Genomic DNA, 22,373 nt, shown 5'->3' with positions numbered 1-22,373 from the left:
GAGATAAGGTTGTTTGTTATTTTTGTTTTATTGCATGACACGATGGCTTCAATGCAATGAGCGAGGACCTGAGTATGGTTTAATTTAGAATCTTTAAAGGAGTCTGTGTCATTCTTTCAATTAAAGGAATTTATTTTGGCTTTATGTTTGTTTACAAAATAACTATAGGATTAGTAATGAATAGGTGTCTTATAGGCATGAGCTGCTGTTTATAGGCCTTGGAGCTAATTTCCTTGGCCCCTTAGCAGCCTGAAAATATCAGCCCCCAGCTGTCTGCTATAGGAAGGCTGGTTGTCAAAAATGGGGGGGATCCCACGTCATTTATTTTTATTATTCATTTAAATAATTTAAAACAGCGGCGTGGGGAGCCCTCTATTCTTGATTACCAACCTTGCTAATGCTGGGTTGCAGTCACCAGCTGTCAGTTTTGCTGGCTGGTTATCAAAAATATAGGGGAAACCATGCCTTTTTTTAAATTATTTATTTAGATGACAGGCGCCGGCTGATGAATACTCCCATCAGCTGCTCCCACTCTTGCTGTTATTAGTGGCAGCAGGCATAGGCTGATGGGAGCAGTAGTTCCATCAGCTGATGCCAGTGACCGGAGATAAACTTTATATCTCCGATCATAGCTGCTGGCTCATGCTGTCATTTGACCGCATTTGTCTGACCGGCGGTAATGATTTTACTGCCGATGAGAAGCACTGTTTGATGCGCTGTCATACACATGACAGCATGACAAACACTCGGTGATCGAGGGCCCAAGCCAGAACAGTAACATGGACTTCCTGGTGAAGTCCATGTTCGGTGTCCATGCCCTACATTAGCTTTCCAGAAATACGGCAGAGATTGCCAGGAAAAGGGAGAGAGAGCTGAATGAAAGGATAGGAGCTGCCCGGACAGCAGGGAAAGATAAGAACTGTGTTTGAACTGTGTTGCCTATGTGATGAATATACTGCTGTCTAGTAAAGTTAAACTGTTGGAAAAAGACCACGTCTCAGAAGTGATTTGCAGAGCTCATGAATGCGGAGCTGACATGACAGAAGCCAAGAAACCTCTGACAATAACCGTGAGTGTGTTGCTGCAAATGCTGCACATGCAGCAGAAGGGACACTGTATTTTATCTGTGGGGTGTCAGGGTGTGGGAACACTACAGCTCGTTGCCACGACTACCACCCTGGCTGCCTTACACAATATACTAATATGGGGGTGCATTATACTGCTATGGGGGTGCAATATACTGCTATGGGAGTGCATTATACCACTAAGGGGGTGCACTATACTACTAAGGAGTGTATTATACTGCTATATACAGAGAAGGAATAAGGAACAGGAGAAGTCAGCTCTCCATTTGCAGTCATTTTCCAAGAATGAGTTCCACACATTGAGCCGCCTGAACTTGGGAGTGCAAGTTCCAAAGAATGAAGAAAAAAGGTACTCCAGTGTAGAAAAATATAAAACCTTGTCTTTAATGGAAAAAAATCATAAAAACAGGCACAATGCGGACCATATATAGACTCCAGAGAGCTATCAATCAACGCGTTTCGAAACTGCTATGCGGTGCATTATACTGCTCTACGGAGGCATTATGCTACTGAGGGGTCCATTATACTGCTATGGGGTGGATTATTTTGCTATAGGGGGCATTATGCTGCTATGGGGTGCATTTTACTGCTATGGGGTGCACTATACTGCTATAGTGGGCATTATACTGCTATGGGGTATTGTCAAGTGGAAGATGAGAGACACCAGACCCAAATATGCAGAAGAGCTGAAGGCTCAAATCAAAACAATCTGGGATTCCATAACACCTCAGCAGTGCCACAGGCTGATCACCTCCATGCCACGCTGCATTGATGCAGTAATTGATGCCAAAGGAGCCCCAACCAAGTATTGAGTGCATTTACTGAACATACATTGCAGTAGACCAACATTTTGGATTTAAATAATCATTTTTCAAGCTGGTGTTTTAAAGTATTCTAATTTACTGAGATAATGATTTTTTAGCTTTCATTGGCTGTAAGCCATAATCATCAACATTAACAGAAATAAACACTTGAAATAGATCACTCTGTAATGACTCTATATAATATATGAGTTTCACTTTTTTTTTTAAAGAACTGAAATAAATTAACTTTTTGATGATATTATAATTTTGTGAGAAGCACTTGTATCTCTGAACTAATCTTCCTCCTCTCCCTCCTGTGCCACTACCTGATCCATCATCACCTCAAGTGTTTTTTCAAGGAAGAACAGAAATGGTGAGTAACAATGATGATGGCATCATCAGCGCTGGCCATGTTCACAGAGTATTCAAAGCAATGTAACATGGCACACACATCCCGCATGGAGGCACACTCGTTGGTCTTGAAGTAGTGTTGTTCCGCAGATTGACTCATCCATGCATGCTGCTGTTGAAACTCCACAATCATGTCTAACTGCTCGCATAGTCGCTCCAGGATATGCAACTGGGAGTTCCACCTTTTCTACCTTGTGAGTACTTTGCATATGAGGCAGGGAGCAGGAAAGCAGAAGTGATGCTGTACCGCAGACAGGCAAGCACCAGCAGAGTGAGAATGCCAAAAGCGCACCAGATGGCTCACACTTTCTGACCAAATCAGTAGATGATGAAGGAAGAGGAGTAGTAGGAGGAGGAAACATAGCAAAAATAGCTAGGGTCCAGCCGCCGTCCGCAGTAGCAGCCAACTTATTGGCTAAGGGCCGGCTTTGGCGCTTTTACACCCTGATCTATTTTTTATTTTGCAGCTTGGGCAGCATCACCACCATCTTTTCCTCCAAACGGCCCATGTCACTCAGATGGCCTAAACTCCATGTGGGGTCTAGGAACTCATCATCCCCCATCACATCATCATGCCTCTCTAGTCTGTCCTTAACACTGCTGCCCTACTAATCCATCTCTGTCCTCGCTACTCCCCCGATTCTCCCCTCTGCAAACACCTTAATTGTCTGCCAATTTCACAACATATCCACTTAAAGCTACTACCACTGACCTACAAAGTTGTTTATAAACTGTCCCCCCATATATCTCTGAACTAATCTCCTGATATCTCCCACCGAGTAATCTCTGGTCCACCCAAGACCTCCTTTTCTCTTCAACAGTAATACTTTCCTCATCCAATTGCCTACAAGAATTCCCCTGAGTGTCCCCCATCCTGTAGAATTCTGTGGCCCAACACATCCAATTATCTCCTACATTCAAAACTTTCAAGCGGAACTTGAAAATACATGTCTTCAGAATGGCTTTCAGCCTGCTACCTGCTACCTCACCATCACCAGAGCTGCTTCAACCCTCGAACCTAATGTGTCCTTCCCCATTATGCTGTAGAAAGTAACGCCGTAACAGTAGAGTCCATTTATTGTAATTTCTATTTCTGATTTGTATGTAACCCCCTCCTCATGGACAGCACCATGGTATTACTGGTGCTCTAAAAATAATTAATATTAATCCTCCCCCACAATGTTCCACCAAGTCTTTACCTCTAATTTCCTTACTAATGTACACACAGCAGAAAGCTGCAGCAGTTTGCTCCTGTGTTTCATCATCTGCATCATCAGAGATGTGCTGTGGTCGTTTGCTGACTGTTTGCACTATTCCTCGCATGTACTCATCCTCCAACTGAAAAAGTGTTTCTGTCTTCAGTGCACTCAGTCTCTTCAAATTGTGGTTTAGGGCCAGGTATATGACCCATAGAACCACAGCCAGCAGAGTCATCAAAAAGCAGAAGTGACTGCTGCTTGACTTGGGGCTCAGACTGCTTGCCTGATTTGCAAGGGATGAGGTGGAAGACAGATGCCCATGGGCTGCTGGTGTAAAATCAACACTTTCAGAAGGGGACTGGGTGGAAGATAAAGCAAAGTGACCAAAGGCACTCTCAGCCAACCAATCCAAAACCATCTCTACTTGTTCTGGCCTCACCATGCATCCAACGATACTCAGGCCTATGAAATTACAAAGAATTTCTTGTCACCTGCTTTTACCAGAGGAAGGTGTTTTATTTGAGCGAGTAGCAGACACAGATCGATCACGCCCTACATCACCACCACCAGCAACATGGTCATATCTACTATTTGATGTTCTCCTCATTTTTTTCAACACAAAAAATTGCAGAGTATTATACAGCCTACATACAGAGAGCGTGGCCAGCAGATTATCTCTCTGTCTACTTTCAGGGTACTCACCAAATATCTTTAAAAAAAAAACAAAACAAAAAAAAACAGTGTTGGTTACCTCCTCATCATAAGTGTCTTCCACCTGTATCTCCACACCCTCTTCAACTTCCTTCTCCACTTGGACTTCCACCTCCACGTTCGCGATGATATTTTTTTCTTTTTTTTTATTCTCTGCTATTTTAAGTCAATAAACATTGCACTAAACTCTTGCCATTGTAAGGGTGCACCAAAGCCTTTTCACTTGAGTACGATTTTAAAGTTATTTTCTTAGGCAATGTGTAAGCAACAGGTTCAGAGATAGTTTGATTTTTATAGTAACTAAGTCTCCTATATCATGGTATAGCTAATGTAAAATAAAATTTTGGGGTGAAAGACTCAATGAAAGCTTTTATTGTACATAGTGCACCACTTGTTGCCAAAGAGAGAGACAATCAGAGCCTGGTTATATATGCACAGTAGTTACATTCCAGGCTAAGGAACTGACTCCAGAGATCCCGGTCACCTCTGTAAGCCCACCAATGTCTATACAGCAGCTAGCTGCTCACCTCCACCTGAGCTGTTGTTATCAGCCCCAAAAACTCACCAGCCTCCAGCATCAGCATTTTCCTGAGCAATTCTCCAAACCACTGCTTACTTGTTCATTGTTACCTCCTCATGTAAATGCAGCGCCCCAGAGTCCTGGTCGTTGCAGTGCTGTGGCTTCGCCGCTAAGGGGAGCCATGGTACGTTCGATGGCACCGAAGGAGTTCCTCCAATCAGGTATCACAGACACCAATATGTTTCACAGCTGGGCCTCCGGGGGGAGCTAAGGGTGCTATTCATTAGGCCACTCCCCACCATAGTGGGTAAACTGGGGGTCAGGCAGGAAGTTAGACAGAACGCTGACGGGATTGAACGGAGCAACACCCTGTGGCAGGGGGTGTTGTGAAGGGAGAGACTGTAGGGTCTCTGCCAGGGGTGGGATCCTGGCAGAGGCTTGGCATTGAAAGAACGTAACGGGTCCGCGCAGGCTCCTGGAAGCGGCGGGACTCAAGAAAGGACTAGAAGCGAGATAGATTGTGCTGAGTGAGAAACGAGATCAAGCAGAAGGAGAATACCAGCAGGGGTTTTGTTGAAAGAGGCAGCACCCTGCTGAGGCGCAATACCGGTGGCCGGAACGCCGAGGGAGTGGATTAGAATACAGCTTCAAGCCATACTCCAAACAGCGGCAGGACAGTCGGTCTCAGGCGGGCTGTCTACCACATATCACCTATGAAGTCTTGGGGGGCAATTGCGGGAGAGGGGCGACTCTAGGGTCCCGGAAGAACTCCAGGCCTACCTGACAAACGGGTGCCATTCCAACCTGAATTCAGGGAAGGGGTGGATTACAGAGGAACATCAAATCGAGTTGTGAGGGAACTTAAGAAACAGACACAACCGTTGTGGGGTTACTTTCCGTGAGCACAGCAGGGAAGGACTACAACACATAGCGCTAGAAGGAAGGCACAGATCTCCACCTGAGAGGAGAACTCTGGAGGTGCCATTGGACCGGCCGGACTTGCGTAGCCTGGTGAACCGTGTTCTGGACTGAGGACTCAGAGATCTCCAGTAAAGAGGTAAAGAGACTGCAACCTGGTGTCCTCGTTATTTACCGCGACTTACACCCCACAACCGCACCACTACATCGCTACCATTACTACCACCTATTACACCGGACGTCCCCCACTGACGGACAGGGCCACGGACCGGGTCTAGCCACCGTGACAACCCCGAGACTGAGAACTAGAGGCCCGGCTCCGGGTACCCCTCGGCCCTGCGGCGGTGTGGGGGCGCGCCGCATAAATAGTATGATAATAGTGTAGACTTCAGATCAAACAATGTCAGACCATTAATTTGTAGCAGGTTCATAAGCTCAACAATAGTACAAAGCTACTGAGCCACAGCTGTCACTCAAGTAGGAATGTCCGACCTCAGCAGCAAGAAAGTGAAGGAGACAGGGAGCTGTGTGCTGCTCAAGAAAAAAACACAATATCCCTTTAAGTGTCTAAAGACAATGGTTGCAGCTGATGCCTGTGATGATCAGGAGCTCTGGCCTAAAATAGTGAGGAAGAATATGGCTTGTACTAAGATTTCTGCTGGAAAAGTGAGTTTCAATTTAGTTGGGATCTGTATACCTATGTATTTCCATTGTGATGGAATGTGTAAAAATTCCATTGTGATCTGTGTCCATGTGTTAAGGTACCGTCACACTCAGCGACGCTGCAGCAATATAGACAACGAGCCGATCGCTGCAGCGTCGTTGTTTAGGTCGCTGTAGAGATGTCAAACACAGCAGCTCCAGAACGATGCAGGAGCGATCCAGTGACGTAACGGCGACTTACTTATCGTTCTCACAGGTCATTAGCTCCATGTAAAACATTGCTGATATCGTTGCTTTTGCTGTCAAACACGACGATACACGCCGATCTGACGAACAAATAAAGTTCTGGACTTCTAGCTCCGACCAGCGATATCACAGCGGGATCCAGATCGCTGCTGCGTGTCAAACACAACGAGATCGCTATCCAGGACGCTGCAACGTCACGGATCGTTGTCGTTCTCATTGTAAAGTTGCTGAGTGTGAAGGTACCTTTACTCTAATGTGATCTGCATTCATGTGTAATTCCATTGGGATCTTGAATTCTTTGTGGTTTTCCTGTAAGAGAAACTGTGGACTGTGCCTAGTGTGATAAACTGCAAAGTGTTTCATGCTAATTGCCATGAACCAAAGCTCTAAGACTGTAAGACTGTATTTATTTTAAGAAACTGTCCCTTTTGTACCATAACTGCCAAGCTCTTTCTCTGAGTGTTAAAGCGTCATCACAATGATCTCTGCCAACATTGCTATTTCCTTACTTAGAGACAATTACTCATGTATTGTCCTGCTTTAATTTTAGATTATACTAGTTTTAGTATAATGTTAATGTGTCCTTTTCAGCACCATCCTCGTGTGAGTAAGGTGACTTAAAGAATCAAGTAAAATCAAGAAGTCGATCATTCATGGGACACTTGAAATATAGGGTTACAGTTACTAGTAGAAATGATCGAATTTGACAAGATTCAAATTTGGCAAATCACGCAGATTTAAAGGGGAAATTTGATGCTATTTGAATGTTTCTTACTATGATCTGGGGAAAGGCAAAAAGAATAGCTCGTAAGACTTAACGGCGTGCTGCAGGGACAGGAGGACAGGTGAGTTGTAAGGTGCGTATCACTATTATTACTTTTTACCTTATTTTTTTTGATAATTTCAGGGAGAATTGAATTTCACTTGAATACATTTTCTCATTTCTAGTTCTTAGGGCTCAGTCATGCAATCATATTATGAATCTATGATCTTATGGTCTATACTGTACTTTTGCAGAGGAATGGAAGCATGCAGAGCTTTTTCTGTGGCATACTCCTCTAAAATACAGTGCTCATGTAGTCTTCATATTGCAGCACACTGAGCGTCTACATACCTATGATATCAAGCCATTAGGACTCCATAAGTTCTCCATAATAATATTTCTGCCTGTAATTAATGTAATATATTTTTTTCTTCACAAATACAGACATAAAGGGGGAGATGAAAGAAAACTATTGGAATCTCCTGGATTATCTATTGTATCTACACAAAGTAGCTGCAGTTATGTATCATTACAAAATCGCCCAGTTTCATCTCACAGTGCAATCAACTCCCACCCTGCCCCCCAGGCTGACTGCCATCAAATGAGATTTGGAAGTGTTCACAATGATACATAGCTTAACGCTGCTGTATCTCTACAAAGTAGCTGCAGGGATCACTGAGTAGAAGAGGGGGTGTTCTTTTTTAGACAACATGTTGCTGTCTGCTTATGCTTGGTCAATCTCATGCAGGGGAAGAACTACATGCCCCCAGAGAAAAATCTCTTGTTATCGCCCATTACAAAGTAATATCTCCACAATTGAAAGGAGTAATTAAAAAAATAAAAACTTCCTCTTACACAGCTCTGTGTCTACTATTCCACGATGTTGCCAGTTTAACATGATAAAATATGGGAACGGTCCACTTTAAGTCCCTTGTTTTGCTATAGTTTATGATAATGAACCAATGCACAAACAACTTGTAATGTTGAGAAACACTAATATTCATTCATAATAGCTCACTTAGAAGTTATCATTGACATTAAAGGTTGTGCTTGTATTTAATTTATGAACAAAACAATGGAGATTATTGAATCCAATTTTTTTACAGGATTCAAAAACATATGCCTTTAAGACCTGAAATATATCTATTTCCAATCAGTTTAGATTAGTAGCACTAAACTAAGAAAAATATACCGGTAAAATACATCAGTTTTGTCATGTCTTAATTAGTATACAGGCATCTTATGTCCTGTCAGATACCATATCGTTTTCTAATTTCTAGGCATTTCAACTTGGATTAATGTCATTTCATAGTTTCTATATTTCCCTGCACTCTCATTTCTTCTCATTCCTTTATTATTTATCCCTCCTACTACATTATTCTTGTCTCCTACTCTTTGCTGTTTGAGTCTCAATTCACCATTCTTTATTAATCTTTCCTTTGTCTGACAGTATTATGCTTATTGTTCTTTTTCTTAAATTGCATTGATATATTCTTCTTGATACACTCTTTCTTCATTGCCGCTTGAGGTCAGATTAACCCACTTTGGTGATCGCGCCTGCCTATTTTTCAGTCTAGTTGCTTATTCTTTACTTTTTTTTTTATGTCAAAATAAAGAAGAGGTTTGTGGTAGTGTGAAAAAGAATTAATCATTTCAGCTCAGAGACAAAGGATGTTGTTTTTTTTCACATTAGACTTCCCAATCTTCTGACGTTCCTTTCCCCTCTGAGACTTTGAACCTTGGCTCTTCTTCTCCTTCCTGATGGACAGCTCCATCTGCTATATCACTGATACAGTTTTAGATGTAGGTTCGACTGACGTCAAGGATAAAGAAAGGAGCACAAGGAACATGAAAAACCCACAATCATATCGTATTTGGCAGAAGAAGGGAGACAAGTTTTGTTTCATCTCAATGCCGACAGTTAAAACACGACTGAAGTCATGAACAACAAAACATCATTAAGATCTAAGCGATTGCTGGTTACTTAAAGAGGCTTTTCAGCTACCCCTACTGAGAACAGGGGTGTGTTATGTAATATATAGACTGCATTTGACCAGTGACTACCCCCAAATGTTCAAAGTTTTTTTTAAATATAAATATAGTTTTCTATGAATTATAAGCTTATAACTCATTCTCTGAAACCTTTTCATCAATTTATCAAATGATTAATTCTTAAATTTATCTCATTTACATTTTATTAAAGAAAGAGAAGATCAGAAAATTTACAAGTGTGGTTTTTCACACACTTCATTGGTGTTCCAGTAAAAGTGATAGGCTACTATTTCCAACTAGAAATGCATATCTTCAGTTTCACTGCAGGTGCCAGAGGTGGATTGGAATTACTAAGGCCAACCAGTGAAAACTATTGTAAGGGCCCATATTGGTTGGCACTTTACAATCTTAGCAATCAATGGAACAACTGTTATTCTGTTAAACTCACCAGGGAACTAAACCAATTATTGACCTATATGAAATGCTGAACATTTCACTAGTGTTGGTGTCTAATCTAATTCTACCCAGTTCTCTTCCTGACTTGTTACAGAGGATGCAGCCTTAACCTTTTCAACTTCAAAAGTGTGCATTTGTGAGTAAAACAGGTGTTTTCTAGATTATGTGCTGAACCACATCGCAGTCCCTTGTAACACAGATTCAAGAGTGCTGCCCTATTTGGCTCTGTTTTTACTTCATTAATAGTGATGAGCGAGTGTGCTCGTTAATCAAGATTTCCAAGCATGCTTGGGTGTTCTCCGAGTATTTTGGGCGTGCTCATAGATTATGTTTGTGTCGCCGCAGGTACATGATTTGCGGCTGCTTGACAGCCTGAATACGTGTGGGAATTCCCTAACAAACAGGCAATCCTTGCATGTGTTCAGGTTGTCTAACAGCTGCAAATCAAGCAGCTTCGGGGACACAAACAATCTACGAGCATGCCCAAAATACTCAGAGAACACCCGAGCATGCTCGCAAATCGCGAGTAACGAGCACACTCGCTCATCACTATTCATTAACTAATCTTGCTAGTTGGTGCTCCAAACTTAGACTGCTACTTCACTATTCTAACTTTATAATAGCATCAGTCAAGAAGAACCCAGCTGTAAGACTTCTCAGTTTTGAAAAAAAAGGTCACTATAATTAATAGGAAAATATCAGTATATGTCAATAAGAAAATATGATGACATACCAGCATTCCCGTGTGGACCCTGTAACAAAGGCAAAGTGTTAACGCAAAACATTCATTTTGGCAACTTCAGCTACATCCCCGGGGTTAAAGATGCAAATTTTCCCTTTGACCAATTGGCAGTATACAAAAATACTTCTCTGAGTGCATATGCTTTTTGTCCTCTGACACTGGCCAATTAAAATATGGCCTCACCAACAATGAGCTTCTGTGTTATATGCCATTTGGTTGAAGTGAAAGTTACATCTTTATTACTGGGGGAAAGGCATGGGGGGGCACAACTTTGGAATAGAGGAGCACACAAAAAACATTCCAGAATCACTGAGGCAGTGCCAATTAAGGGAGGTACTTATTTTAAATGAAAAAAAAAATCCAATGAAAGGTTCAATTTAAAGGGAACCTGTCATGTCCTCAAATGCTAGTAACCTGTACACATAGAGTTAATCTGTGGGTAAATAGCGTAACATTGCTGTCCAGCCACCTTACGACCTTAGGTCTCATTCACACATCCGTGTTTCCAGTAAGTATGGCATATCTTTTTTTCATGCATACCACACTTACAATTGTAACCTATGGTGATTAAAGATAGGCAGTGGATGTTCGGGTCCGAACTTTATTAAAAAAATGTGGTTCGGCTACCCAAATAGTACCCGAACTTGATCCTGATCCTGAATTCTATTCAATCCCTTTTGACTATGAGGTTATTAATGGGGGTGTCTTATACACGCCTGTCCTTTTCTAACCCCTGGGCTTCATGTCAGCAGACATTACACTGCTGGCATCAACCCCAAATCCATTACCCCACTTGACAAAGTACCAGGGCAAATGGGAAGAGCCATGGTTCATTTCCAGCTTATTGTTATCAGTCCAGAGTTGTCTGCTTAGCCTTTGGTTGTTATTAAAAATAATGATGTGGGGTATCCCTTTTTAATAACCAGTAAAGGATACGCAGAGCTGTTATCAGTAGGCTGGTAAGAAAAATTGATATGGGCTCTTTCCCAGAATAATAATACCAGCTTACATCTGTCTGCTTTTAATAACCAACTGAGGAAAATAAGGATAACCCCATGCCTTTTTAAAAAAAATGGTGTTGAGGCTAAAATGTATTTCTTATATATATATATCTTTTATTAAAAGACGAGTTGAGAGCCCCTCTAATTTTAATAACTAGCCAAGGTAAAGCAGACAGCTGAGGGCTGCAGGCCCCAGCTCTCTGCTTTACTTTGGCTAGTTATCAAAATGGCGAGGGCCCCACTCCATTTTTTAAATTAATTTATTTTTTATAATAAATTGACGAATGAAGGAGTGTGGAGAAGTGTTTAATAAAACAAAGTATTTTTTCCTGTGTGTGTTTTTTAACTAATCACTTACTGGGTTAGTAATGGGGGTGTCAGAAAGACGCTGCCCTATTACTGATCTCTGGGCTTGATGTCAGCTTTCAATTCACATCTTACTTCAATCCCAAAATATCAATCCACCACAATAGGGCTAGTGAGAAGAGCCAGGTAAACTATCAGACTTGGCGCATCTAATGGATGCGCCTTTTCTGGGGCGGCTGTTATTTTTAGGCTGGGAAGGGGAAAATAACCATGAGTCTTCCCAGCCTGAGAATACCCCATATAATTTCTTAAATTTGTTTTAAAATAAAGAAAAAGCTTTGGGGCCACTCTATTTTTGATAAGCAGCCAAGGAAAAGCAGACAGCTGAGGGCTATGAGAAGGAAATCATATGGGGTATTTTCAGGCTGGGAAGACTCATGGTTATTTTGCCCTTCCCAGCCTAAAAATAACAGCCACCCCAGAAAAGGTGTATCCATTAGATGGCTGCAGCCTCCAGCTGTCTGCTTTACCTTGGCTGGTTATCAAAAATAGGGGGAGAACTCAAGTGATATTTTTAATTATTTATTTTTTATAAATAATAAATAAAAAATAAGCTTAGGACCACATTTCAGTGCTATAAAATGGCTCTAAAATGGTGGAAGTAAGGGGTAGGGGCTGTAAAAGGAAGAAAACTGGGGTTAAGAGGACAATTGCCATGTGGATAGGGAAATTACTTACAATAACTAAGACTGAAAAAAAACAAAAACAAATGAGGCAGAGGTCTAAGTGGAGGAGATGGAGGTGGATGTGGGACATGGTGGTGTAGGTGGAAAAGGTGGAGGCAGACAGCACTGTTGTATTGTTTTTTTTTTGCTTTGTTTAAATTTGGGGATGCACAAAAATGAAATGGAGTTTATCCATGGTTAGTGTTGAGCGACACCTTCCGATATCGGAAAGTATCGGTATCGGATCGGCCGATATTCAAAAAATATCGGATATCGCCGATACCGATACCCGATACCAATGCAAGTCAATGGGACCAAAATATCGGAATTAAAATAAACCCTTTCTTTCCTTGTAGGTTCATTCTACATGAAGGAAAACAACTAAGAATAATGTAGGATGTATTGGGGGAGGTGGCGGAGACATTAAAGGCATAGAGGTTTAGCCCAATCAAACAGAATAGCAGGAATTTTAATTTTTTTTTAAGACGTTCGGAGTTACAAAGATATTGACAATGTTAAGTTTTTTTATATTTTGTCAGATATTGATGTTTCACTACTTCCATGCCCTTCACCTTCTTTTTTACTTCTCCACACTTTCTTCATCATCCTCAGCAGCAGCATCTTTGACATCAACTTCTTCTTCACCTTATTCATCTTCTTCTTCATCTTCTACCTCTTATTTTTCTTGTTACATTCTTCATCTTCTTGTTATTAAACTGTTATTCTTCTTCATATTCTACTTCTTCATCATATTCTTATTTGTGACAGGCATTCCTGTCGTTGTTATGTATAACAGTTTGAAGATTACACCTTCCGTTCTGCCTGTCACAAAAGAGTTACAACAGGATATCTCCGCGTTCAGTTAGGCCTGCAGTAGCAGGCTTTTTCCAGGGGCACCATGAGGAGGAACGGACTCACCCCCATACACTGCTTAGTCTTTTTCTGCTTATAATTTAGATAATATCTTTTGCTCTGAAGTTTAGTCTTATGCTTAATGTTCTTCTGCTCTTTGTTCTGCAGCCTCTTGTTCTTCTGCTTCTCGGTCTCCAGGGTCATCGTCTCTGGGGTCGTCGTCGTCATCGGGGTGGTCTTCAGGGTCGTCGTCTCCAGGGTCGTTGTCTCAGGGGTTGTCGTCTCTGGTGTCGTCGTCATCTTAGGGGTGGTCATCAGGGTCATCGTCTTTAGGGTCGTGAACTTGGAAATGTAGCAGAAGGTACAAGAAGGCTGAGAAAATGCCAAGAACCAGCTGATGGAACTGGAACCCGGACTGCTACCCAAAGGTCCAAGAGCCAATGGAACTACCGAGGACCAGTTGACGTTACTGGAACCCGGTTACTAAGCAGGAGGTACCCGTGCCAGAAAGCACTACCAAGGACGACCTGTTGTTGGTGGAACTCGGATACCCAGAAGGAGGCACCTAAGCCAAAGGCTCTGCCCGGAACCAGCTGACGGTACTGGAACCAGGATGGGGAGCAGAAGGTACAAGAGCAAAAGACACTGCCGAGAACTAGCTGACGGTACTGGAACCCGGATGGGTAGCCGAAGGCACAAGAGCCAATGGAACTACCGAGGACCAGCTGACATTACTGGAACCTGGTTACTAAGCAGGAGGTACCCGTGCCTGAAAGCACTACCAAGGACCACCTGACGTTGGTGGAACTCGGATACCCAGAAGGAGGCACCTAAGCCAAAAGCTCTGCCCGGAACTAGCTGATGGTACTGGAACCAGGATGGGGAGCAGAAGGTACAAGAGCAAAAGACACTGCCGAGAACCAGCTGACAGTACTGGAACCCGGATGGGTAGCCGAAGGTCCAAGAGCCAATGGAACTACCGAGGACCAGCTGACATTACTGGAACCCGGTTACTAAGCAGGAGGTACCCATGCCTGAAAGCACTACCAAGGACCACCTGACGTTGGTGGCACCTAAGCCAAAGGCTCTACCCGGAACCAGCTGACGGTACTGGAACCAGGATGGGGACCTATTCAAGATTGTCTTCCTAGAGCCCCAACTAGCAGTGTTGGTGGAAAGGGTCAGCAGGGGGAGCAGAGTGTAGGCTGAAGCCTGCACTGGAGGCAGCTTAGTGTCTGTTATGTCTGCGTGGCGTTTGCAGGACACGTTGCCGGCTACACAGCAGGGGTACAGCTGGCGTTGCTGAACCCCACTGACACATTGTCGGGTGTTTTTCTCTGTGCAGCTAGCACTTCCGAGCACCAACTGGTGGTGTTAGAGCCCAGGGAATCAAGGAGGAGCAGAGTGTAGGCCGAAGCCTGCACTGGAGGCAGCTTTGTGTCTGCATGGCATTTGCAGGACACGTTGTTGCCAGCTACACAGCAGGGGAACAGCTGGCATTACTGAACCCCTCTGACATATTGGTGAGTGTTTTTCTCTGTGCAGCCAGCACTACCGGGCACCAACTGGCGGTGTTAGAGCCCAGGGACTGTGGGGGAAGCAGAGTGTAGGCCGAAGCCTAATTGGAGCAAATTGAAAGGGAACCTTTAAACCCCCCTCAGGTGTTACAAACTAGAATAGCCACCTTGTGCAGCAGTAATGCTGCACTAGTAATAGATAGCACTTTTAATTTTGTTCCTTGCACACGCTGAATGAAACACGTGTACAATTTTGCCCCTTATACCATCAAACTGTCTTGGAGGAGGGACTTTCCTTCTTAATGAGATGCAGCACAGCTGTCAAAAATACCACCTTGGTGCTGGGCGCAGCCTCCTGAGCGTCGCTTTTTTCTGTCCCGGAGTCTGCTCTGTTGTGTTATCCCTTGGCCATGCGCTGTTATCGCTGCCCGTCTTCTGACATCATTTGATGTCAGCCGGTGCGGTCGCGCTGCCCATGAATCCCAGCCCCGCAGTGTCTTTTCATTTATTCACACTGCGGGCCTGGGATTCATGGCCTTGCACAGTAAATATGTTTGCCTCTCACTCATGTCCTTACACCTGCTTCAGACTGTGCGGCGTCAGCTGATCCCTTATTGCATGCAACGGCCATGAAGCCGCACAGTCTGAAGAAGGCAGAAGGAGATGAGTTAGTGGCGAAGATATGCACCGCTCATGCCCATGAATCCCAGCCCCGTAGTGTCTTTTTATTTATTCACACTGCGGGCCTGGGATTCATGGCCTGGCGCTGTAAATATGTTTGCCTCTCACTCATGTCCTTACACCTGCTGCAGACTGTGCGGCATCAGCTGATCCCTTATCGCATGTCACGTCCGTGAAGCCGCACAGTCTGAAGAAGGCGGAAGGAGATTAGAGGCGAAGATATGCACTGCTCATACCCATCAATCACACCCTCGCTGTCAAAATAAGTAAGACACTGAGGGGCATTGTGTCGGGCAGGGAGGCCGCACAGGCGCAGCCAGCCTGCCAACCAATGATGTTAGAAGACGGGCAGCGCATGGCCAAGGTTGAACATAGCAGCGCAAGGTCCATGGCAGCTTAAAACAACGCTGATGAGGCGGCACATGGCGCCAAGGGGGTTGCTGCGTGTCATTACAAAGGAAAGTCACACCTCAGGGACGGTTTAATGGTATCAGGGGACATATTTTATACGTGTTGAGTTTGACGTGCGCAAGGAGAATAACTTAATGAGCCACCTTGTTCAAATGCAGCATTACTGCTGTACAAGGTGGCTGTTATACATACAAACGCCTGGGGGGAGGTTCCCTTTAATTTCAGTTGTGGTATCTGCATGGCGTTTGCAGGAAAGTTGTTGCCGGCTACACAGCAGGGGAACAGCTGGCATTACTCAACCCCACTGACACAGTGGCTAGTATTTTTCTCTGCGCAGCCAGCACTTCCGAGCACCAACTGGCGGTGTTAGAGCCCAGAGTCAGCAGGAGGAGCAGAGTGTAGGCCGAAGCCTGCACTGGAGGCAGTTTTAGGTCTGTTGTGTCTGCGTGGCGTTTGCAGGACACATTGTTGCCGGCTACACAGCAGGGGAACAGCTGGCGGTACTGAACCCCACTGACACATTGGCGGGTGTTTATCTCTGTGCAGCCAGCACTTCCGAGCACCAACTGGCGGTGTTAGAGCCCAGGGTCAGCAGGAGGAGCAGAGTGTAGGCCGAAGCCTGCACTGGAGGCAGTTTTAGGTCTGTTGTGTCTGCGTGGCGTTTGCAGGACATGTTGCTGCCGGCTACACAGAAGGGGAACAGCTGGCGGTACTGAACCCCACTGACACATTGGCGGGTGTTTTTCTCTGTGCAGTCAGCACTTCCGAGCACCAACTGGTGGTGTTAGAGCCCAGGGACAGCAGAAGGAGCCGAATGTAGGCTGAGGCCTACTTGTAGCAAGTTGAAAGGGAACCTTTAACCCCCCCCCAGGCGTTTGTAGCTGAAAGAGCCAACTTGTGCATCACAAATGCTGCAAAAGGAAAAGGTGGCTCTTGTAATTATGCTCCTTGCAAACGCAGAACTAAACACTTATAAAATGTGTCCCCTGATACCATGAAATCGTCCCGGATGTGGGACTTTCCTTCATGGTGGGATGCAGCACTGGCGTTATTCCTACCCCCTTGGCGGCATGCGCCGCATCCTCAGCGTTGTTGGAATCTGTCACCGAGCCTGCGCTGTTATGTTCAACCTTGGTCATGCGCAGTTAGCGCTGCCCGTCTTCTGACATCACTTGGTGTCAGGCAGGCTGTGCCTGTGCGGTCGCGCTGCCCGGGATTCCACCTCGCTGTGTCATCTAATGTAATCACACCATGGGCCTGGGATTCATGGGCATGCGCAGTGCATATCTTAGCCTCTCACTCACCTCCTTTCGGCTTCTTCAGACTGTGCGTGGTCACCGCAGTGGCATGCTATTAGGGATCAGCTGATGGCGCACAGTCTGAAGAACGTGGAGGCAGATGAGTAAGAGGCTGAGGTGAAGATATGCACTGCACTTGCCCATGGGTCCCAGGCCCGCGGTATGATGAAATCAGAAGACACTGCGAGGCGGGATCTCGGGCAGCGCGGCTGCACAGGCCCAGTCCACCTGACACCAAATGATGTCAGAAGACGGGCAGCACGAACAGATTAAAACAAAGCTAAGGAGGTGGTGCAAGGCGCCAAGGGGTAGGGAGGATGGCTGTGCTGCGTTCCATTACGAAGGAAAGTCCCACCTCCGGGACAGTTTTACGGTATCAGTGAACACATTTTATAAGTGTTAAGTTCAGCGTGTGCAAGGAGCACAACTATAAGAACTACCTTTTCCTTGTGCAGCATAACTGATGCACAAGGTGGCTCTTTCAGTAACAAATGCCTAGGGGGGGCAGGTTCCCTTAAATTTCAGTTGTTGTGTCAGCGTGGCGGTCACAGGACACATTGCCGGATACACAGCTGGGAATCAGTTGACGTTACTGAAACCCAATAACAGTGGGTCGTGTGTTTTGAGTGGCGAATTCCTGCGAGATCCAGGCCTGGTTCATTTTCAGAATAATAAGCCGGTCAACTTTATCGGAGGATAGTCGCATGCGACGGTCTGTTAGTACACCACATGCGGCACTAAAGACGCGTTCCGATAATACACTAGCCGCAGGGCAAGCCAGCACCTCCAATGCATACTGGCTTAGCTCTGGCCATGTATCCAGCTTAGAGATCCAAAACTTGAAAGGGGAAGAGCCGTCTGGGAGTACAGTAAGAGGGCAAGACATGTAGTCTGTCACCATCTGACGGAACCGTTGCCTCCTGCTGACTGGAGCCGCCGGTGATGGTGTAGACATTTGTGGCAGGCACACAAAACTGTGCCACAGTTCGGCCATACTGGTCTTGCCTTGGGCAGAGGCACTGCTTCTGCTCCCTCTTTGTGCAGAGCCTCCTCCACTGCCTCAACGCACTGAGCTGCTTTGTAAAACACTAGCAGCACTGCTCTCAGTTGGACTGGAGAAGATGATGGAATTCACCTGCGCTGTGTGGCTTCGATTCCCAAAAGAAATTAATTTCAAGACAGCCTGTTGACGTTTGGCCACGGCTGTGCTCATACCGGTTGTAACAGGTAAACGTTCACCGGTCCATGTGGAGGTGGACTGTGACGGCTCCTGCAGCGATGATTCTGAGGAACTTGTGTATGAGGAGGAGTCAGTGTGTACAGACTGGATTCCTACAATCCTTGGAGTTGGCAGAACACATCCTGCGCCACTCGCACGATCTGTACCCGGCTCAACAACATTAACCCAATGGGCAGTGAGGGAAAGGTATCGCCCCTGTCCATGGTGACTGGTCCACGCATCGGTGGTGAGGTGGACCTTGCTAATGACGGCATTCAGTAGCGCGTGTTTTATGTGTCCCTCCACATGCTTGTGCAGGGCAGGGACTGCTTGCCTGCTGAAATAAAAGCGGCTGGGCACGTTGTATTGTGGGACTGCCAATGCCATCAAGTTACGGAAGCTGTCAGTCTCCACCAGCCTGAATGAGAGTATTTCAAGGGACAGTAGTTTTGCAATGCCAGCATTCAGAGCCTGTGCTCGGGGGTGGTTTGCCGAGAATGGCCGCATTTTCTCCCATGCCTGTGCTACCAATGGCTGTAGACTGGGCTCGGACTGTGAGGATGACTGGGAACGTGGTGCTGTGGGTGGAATTACAGTCGGTCTCTGGACAACAGTGCCAGAGGTTCTTCCATGGCGTTCCTGTGAGGAAGCTGAACCAGCTGTGTGTGAGCTGGAGGAAGAGGCAACAACAGAAGCTGAAGAGGTGGTAGGTGCCGCTGTCGGTTGGCCTAGGTCTTCAGTGTGTTGTTGTAACTTCGCCGCGTGCCTGCTCCGCACATGTTTCCACATATTTGTGGTATTGAGGTTGCTGACATTTCTCCCTCGTTTGACTTTCTGATGACACACATTGCATTTGACAAAGCAAATGTCATCTGCAACTGTGTCAAAAAAGGACCAGGCACTGCAAGTCTTGGGAGCGCCTGTTTTGGCTTTTGGAAGAGACATGCTCCTAACGGGTGCCAAAGTGGAGGCTACAGGCTCCGCAGTCTTCCCCCTCCCTCTCCCTCTTTGGGCCGTTCGGGGAATTTCTTCCTCAGAGCTGCTCCCACCACCTTCCTGTACCTCACGCCATGATGGGTCCAGGACCTCATCATCTACACTCCCCTCTTCCACCAACTGCTTCTCCTGAGTAGTCTCGGCAGCACAGTACGCACCAGAAAGTGGCACCTGAGTCTCATCATCAGCTGCGTACTGAGGTGTGCTGACCGGAGGCACTGGCCCACCCATTTCTTCAGATTCAGAGAGACAAAGCTGTTGGGCATCACTGCATACTGCCTCTTCTTCCATTTCTCCAATGCTGCTTGGCTGGCCCCCTGTTTCCAAGCCAAGAGATTCAGAGAACAGAAGTAGAGACGGCTCCTGTCCTGGGCTCTCTGACTGCCTGGGCAATTTGGCAGGTGGTGAAGAGACAGATGGGTGCTCTCCAATGCTCTGTGTCTGAGAGGATGTGGCACTAATTGAAGTCGATGCGTTAGCTGCCATCCATCCAACAACGGCTTCAATTTGGTCTTCACGCAGCAGCGGTGTACGGCGCTCTCCTACAAAGCTGCGCATGAAGGACTGTTCCCTGCTGAAACTGGGTGATGATGAGAATCCCCACGTCCTCTCCCTGCTCCGCACCCACGCCCACGTGTCTTACTCCCTGCCTTCTTCATCTTGGTTGACTGATAAAGATAAGCAGAAAACTACTACTAAGGGCTTAGTGGGCTTATTCCTGAACAGCTCCTAACAGGTACAAGAAACACTGATTTTCTAGAGTGTGGACTAGACTTTAATATGAGCTAATGTGGCCTACACAACTGTAAAGTGGTGTGTTTGGTGAACTTTTTTAACTTTTTTTTTTGTTGCAGAACTGACTACTGAGTGAGCTGCAGTCAGACAAAGACCGTGCAGACAGCCGTAAACGGCACTGCAAGACCCAAAAAAGCTCCTCTCTGTTACCCTATATAGTGTTTTTCCAAAATTTTGCTGGATATGGATGGAAAGCCACTAATAGGAAATATTTGAAAAAATGTGCAGCAGGCTGCACTATTTGGCAAAAAGGACAATGGATTTAACTGTATGAGGCTGTGACGCACCCTTAAGTGACTACAACCGACTGTGGCTGCAGACAGACTACAGAGCGATGTGCACTCACACAGCGACCGTGCAGACAGCCGTAAACTGCGCTGCAAGGCCCAAAAAAGCTCCTCTCTGTTATCCTATGTAGTGTTTTTCCAAAATTTAGCTGGATACGGATGGAAAGCCACTTATAGGAAATATTTGAAAAAATTTGCAGCAGGCTGTACTATTTGGCAAAAAAGGACAATGGATTTAACTGTATGAGGCAGTGAAGCAACCTGAGCTGAATACAACCAGCTGTGGCTGCACACAGACTACAGAGTGAGATGCACTCACACACACAGAGACCTTGCAGACAGCAAGGCAAAAGCAAGGTGAAGGCAAAAGCAAGGTTCTCACACAGCGGTTGCTAAATTAGCCTGGGTAGAGCACAATGAAGCAAATCTCTAAACTGGCCCTCAGTCAGAACACAGCATCCTGTCCCTCACTGAATTCACAGCAGAGTGAGCCCGAAATGGCGGCAGCGATTTTTATAGTGCATGATGACATCATTTCAGCAGCCAATCACAGCCTTGCCAGTAGTTACATGCCCACCATGCAGAACAGGATGTGCCCACACTTGTAATCATTCCTCATTGGCTGAAATAGGCAGTTTGAATTCTGGGAACTTCCGATTCCGGTATCCGATATGCGGAAAATATCGGAACTCGGTATCGGAATTCCGATACCGCAAATATCGGCCGATACCCGATACTTGCGGTATCGGAATGCTCAACACTAAGCATGGTTGATGCGGCTGGCATAGTTGTCTAGTCAGCCAAAGGTATGGACAAGTCCTGTGGGATCCATGCCTGATTCATGTTAATGAATGTTAGCTTCCCCACATTGGCTGTGGACAGGCAGATGCACCTGTCTGTGATCACACCACTTGTGGTGCTTAACACACGCTCTGACAGTACACTTGCCGCAAAGCAGGCCACCACCTACAAGGCATACAGGACAAGCTCTGATCATGTGTACAATTTGGACACCCAAAATTTAAATGGGGCAGACCCATCCATTAATACATGGATGTGTGTGGACACATACTCTTCCACCATGTTGTGGAAACTCTGCCTCCTGCTGGTAAGGGCAGTATCATATGGTGGTGCCAGATGTTGTGGCATGCTTATTAAGTTTTTCCAAATTGTGTGCTGTATCTACAACCTCCGTCTCTTTCACTGCCCTGTTCTTCCACTGAGCCACCGCTGTCAGGTGTGAAAGTCATCAGTAGTTTCCTTACTAAAGTGTGCTTGTATCCACGTATTTTGCGATCATGCTCCAGTGAAGGAAGTAATGATGGTACATTGACCTTTTAGTGGCAATCCAGCAATGTGGCTACCCAGTCATCTGCACTGGTAACAATATGGGCAACTCAGCAGTCATTGCCCAGTTACTGCAGCATGTATTGGCTCATGTGTGTCAGGCTGCCCAGAGGCAGCAACAAGCTGTCGACGATGGGAAGTGTATCATCTAGGTCCTCTGTATCCCACAGCCATGCTCCAGTGATGCCCGTGAGCTGCTCTGAATGAAAGCTTGCTGTGGACATGGCTCCTCCTCCTCATCTTCCAAAACTGTCACCTGGCTGGACACTTGTGTACCTGGTCACTGTTGGTTCAAGAACCACCCTCTGAGCAATGTGTGAACAACAGGCCTGATAACGGTGAAAATGGTCCCTGCTCCTCTTTCTCCTGTGCCACTACCTTATGCATTATTGCCTAAAGTGTTGTTTCCAGCAGGCATACAAGTGATAT

Source organism: Ranitomeya variabilis, chromosome 3, assembly GCF_051348905.1.
Source record: "Ranitomeya variabilis isolate aRanVar5 chromosome 3, aRanVar5.hap1, whole genome shotgun sequence".
NCBI classification, from domain to species: domain Eukaryota; kingdom Metazoa; phylum Chordata; class Amphibia; order Anura; family Dendrobatidae; genus Ranitomeya; species Ranitomeya variabilis.
The sequence above is the reverse complement of the archived record's forward strand: the minus strand, read 5'-3'. Positions refer to the sequence as shown.